The sequence below is a fragment of the Sinocyclocheilus rhinocerous genome, unplaced genomic scaffold, assembly GCF_001515625.1.
Source record: "Sinocyclocheilus rhinocerous isolate Xijiao unplaced genomic scaffold, SAMN03320098_v1.1 scaffold632, whole genome shotgun sequence".
Lineage (NCBI taxonomy): Eukaryota > Metazoa > Chordata > Actinopteri > Cypriniformes > Cyprinidae > Sinocyclocheilus > Sinocyclocheilus rhinocerous.
The window spans coordinates 507,133-511,727 of record NW_015639247.1 but is presented as its reverse complement, the minus strand read 5'-3'; the positions used below and the strand labels follow the sequence as shown (position 1 = coordinate 511,727).

At 34.4% G+C, this 4,595-nt stretch overlaps 1 pseudogene; it reads left to right on the top strand.

Annotated features, from left to right (window-relative positions):
* Positions 1-4,595, top strand: part of LOC107751090 (ras GTPase-activating protein 3-like) — a 48,364-nt pseudogene that overhangs the window by 1,036 nt on the left and 42,733 nt on the right.

Below are 4,595 nucleotides of genomic sequence, written 5' to 3'. Positions count from 1 at the left end.
ACACACGCACACACACACACACACACACACACACACACACACACACACACACACTCACTCACACACACACACGCACACACACACACACAAAGACAGTCCTGCAGGTCTAATCTAATCTCTGTATGGCACAGTAAACTGCTCCGTGCGACACCCGGGAACGTGTTTGGCGTGTTTGGCCATGTACCACAGTGCAGCTGAACACATTTATATGAGGTTGTGTAACTGCTTTGCATTTAAATATCACTCAGTTTGGGTTGTACATTGAAAAAAAAAAATGGTGTAGGAACAATTTTCTGTAACACTTTGCTGCATCTCATTAGCTCTGTGCTTGTACTCTGCACAATGGTAATAAAGTTTAATCTAATCTAAAACTTCAAGCCTTAATATATAATGTATCATAAAAGTATTTTAATGCATTAATTATGCCTTGTAATGCACCTCATAATGTAACCACAGTTATAAAACATTATAATACTTACGTATGCATTGAACACACCTTTAGAAAGTATAATGCATTGACACAACAAACAACCAATTTCAAATGTAACAGGAATCTGCAAGTATTATAATGCATTTTAACTTTGGTTACAATTATTTATGAAAAGATTTTATGCATTACAACATACAGTACATTATGAATATCTTTATAATGTATTATAAAAAAGGCTTAGAGTAAAGTGTTACCCAATTTTCATTCAGAAATTGCTTAAATTAGAAACGCACTGAACTAAACGTGAAATATTGAAGTAGAAAAACTGAAATAGAATGTTCTTTTACACCTTTTACAACAATGTTAGACGATGATCAGTTCATAAACAATGTGTTAGAATCACTGACCCGTATAAGAGTTATTATAGTTAACTAAAACTAAAAGCATAACGTTTTTTTTTGTTATAAAATAAAATAAACATGAACTGCCATAAAATAAAATAAAAAACCCGTACAACTTATTTTATTTCAGCTGGTTGCCAAAGCAACGTTTCTAATTTTCTTTTAACTTCATGTACTAAAATAACTAAAACTAACTGATATAAAAATTAATAAATAGACATATTTAAAAAACAAAAACAAAAAAACAATGACTAATAAAAATTATAAAAATACACAACAAAATTGCCAAATGGAAAATACAAAAATAAAAATAATTTAAAATATATGCCAAAATATAATGCAATTTTTTTTGTGATAACTGGTAATTTGTTACTAACGGCTGCTGTTATTAAAGTCAGAAAATTTAACAAAATAACAAAACGAGACCATTTTCAATTATAAACCTTATTTTCATACTATGTTAATACTACTCAGGCTTTTATGTTTTGAAGTGCAGCAATCAAGTTACTCTCCACTTTAGATGAAGAAAATGTGTTTGTTATGATTATGAGCGCTTTATAACACTGTTATTATTATTAACACACAAAGAACTCCACTGTGGCAATACCATGGTATAGTAATATGGCTTTGCATGGTACTTTAATGGGCAATTAAGTTATTCTCTACTTTAGATGAATAAAATGTGTTTGTTATTATTGTTATTATACTTAAATCAACACTTATAGGCAACAGTGATGGTATTCGATTGATAGATAGACATGGGAACAAATCCATTTGTGCGTGATTCGTGATTGAGAGTGTTGTTTCCTAACATCTTCACGTCCCTGTGCTTGCGGTTTGGTATTTTTAGCCCGATTGCTTCACCAGCGTTTGACAGAATTGCACGTTTTGGAGAAGTAGCCGCAGTCCTGCTTCGGTTCGGTGCTCCACGTGACGTCACGCACCTTCAAACAGCAGAGGAAACCAGCGAGATCTTCGAGAGAAATCTCATCTGTGGTAGATGTTATCTGCCGTCACACCCTGCTTTGCAGAAAGTCTGGTGTCCATTGGGCAGATGTACAGTAACGTCTCTCTCTGCTAGTCAACTGTTGCATTATGAAGTTGTCCTTGAATGCTTTTTGCTTTCTTTTAATGCTGTTGTAGTTGTATTGGTTGGAGAAGCGCATCCGTTCTGCGAGAGCATCTGATGTTTCGTTTTAGCATGATAAATAAATATCTGGATGATAGTTGGTGGTTGATGATGAGAGTTTTGTATAGGCCGATACTACTGATAGCTATCACTGTTGTTAATGGATGACAAAATTCTCCAAACATATTTCCAAACACCCATCTGTCATTGGTCAGTCAGTCAGATAACCCCGCCCCAAACTCATAAAATTGGTTTAATCAGAGGTTAACATATTGCTCAAACAAACAGATCAATGTTCAATGGAAGAGTCAGTGTTTCACTCTTTAGGAATCAGACCGAATGACTGACTTGCAGTGAAACTGACCAGCCGAACATCGCAGCTGTTTTGCATTGCTCCAAGTTATTATTTAAGTCACATGCACACTGTTCATAGACAGTAAAGAGATTTATCTGCAGGGCAGATCGTGTATAAATGTGAACCGTGCTGGCAAAATGAGTCGGAATACGCACTGTCTTAATTTTGAGCTACAGGCAAAAGAAGTGAAAAATGTCAGTTTTGGTCGAATTTGAGGTTTTCACAAAAATGAGTTCATTAAACCCTCTTCTAGCGATCCCAATGCTCCAAATAGTAAAGTGATCTTTATTGGTATGTTTTCTGAGAGGCGTACCTTTTTCTCTGCTCCCTTCAAGTTGTATGTCTATTGTTGCAAAGCGCAGAATTCCAGCTTTGTGAATATTCATATCAAATTCTCAATGGCGTGAGTCCAAACCAGTGAAATATGATTTTCAAACCCATGCTGATGAAAACAAAATAATTGCGCTGACTGACATTTGCAAAGCGCGTGCATAATACGCGCATTTCCGAGAGTGCGATCTCCCTATAAAATCCCTATAAAACATACATTATTGCGAAATATGTCTTGGCGAGATTCACACAAACATAATCTGTTATGTCTTACATGAACGTTTTTAATGGTTGGGGAAAAATCTGAAGTGTAACATTATATTAGATCCATGCATTACAATAGGTATTAATATAGATCTGTCTCAATGTTAATCAAACATTAAAAGAAAAGACTAAATCACTTAATTAAACTAATGTTTATTTGCATCTTTGTTCCTATTTTTAATAACAAAGATAAAATAAAAAATAGCTATATTGTGATTAATAATATATTAATTATTATTAAGAAAAGAATCGGAGGAAAATATGCAACGCTGCTTGGTAGGGATGTAACGATAGCAAAATCTCACGATATGATAATATCGCAATATGAAGTCCACGATACGATATTTATTGCGATATTTAAAAAAAAAAAGACAAATGAAGTCTTCTGATGATTCCAACAAGTCATATATCATTTTGAAGATATTAAGAATGTTAAAATAAAAAGAGCTAATTTTTTGAAAATGTGCTTTTTCCGACTCATTTTGCCAGCATGGGTCACAAAGACTCTTTGCTGAAGTGGTGAATCCTGACGTGTCTTGTGCACAGTGAATTATGGGTGTTCGTGGAGCACTTCTGTGAACAGTAGTGTCACGGTAAGCAGACTAAGATCAGGCCGAAGTGTCGATGGAAGGCTCTCATACTTATATGGAGTTTCCCGACGGAGCTCGTGTCTAAAGGAAATGCTGTCGGGCTTTCAGGGGTCAGGAGCTTCTGGAAGAGGGAGCGACGAGGAAACAGGAAACTGCTCCAAATCACTTCCTGATTTGGCCGAATGAGCTGCAAAGCTGCTTGTTTTTCCATATTCCTGGGAAGCAGCGGGATAATGCAAACCAGATGGAAGTTCACTGTCTTTGACGGTGACGTGAAGAATCATGAATTTGTGTTGCTGTTTCCTTCTTTCACTCACATTTCAGATCATCTGTGACTGTGTGTACTCTCTTAATTCATGGTCATGATCTTATTGTGAAGGATTAATGTTAGAGCTGTACGATTAATCTATGCATATGGAAATGCAACATGCATAAACCATCTTCCCAAACTATTATTATAATTGAAACTAAAACAACCATAAATATTGGTGTTGTCATAATTAGTGATCAACCGATATTTATATTTTATAACCGATACCGATACCAATTATTTGCATGTTTATGTGCCCGATAACCGATATGCAGAACCGATATTTATTGTTATTGTTATAAAGTAAATAAATGACAAACATACTTCACTTTGGGTTTTCCTCCTTTCAGTTATCTTTAAAAAAGTGTTAAAAAAATTTGCAGTCTTTCATGTTCAATTTAATCTTCACATTACAACAATAAAAAACATTTTATTTAAAGCATCAGCAGCAACACTAATATTAACAATAAGCAAAATAAATGTAGAAGGTTTAATGTTTTCAAATGGAGAAAATAAATAAAGGAAAGGAGTCATATCAACTTCATTTTAAACTGCAGTTTTAGTAGGTTTATAAGATGTTTAATAGGCTAAAGAGTGAAGAATAATTCACTGGATAATGTTAATTCACTGAATAATATCCTCTGGAATATTGAAATATAACAAAGAAAACATCGTATTTTATTGCATTTCTCAACTGGCATGTTATATCAGAATTACTAATAATTTAGGTTTTGTCCTTCTAGATCAGTGGTTCTCAACCCGCGGCCCGTCACGAATTCAAATGCG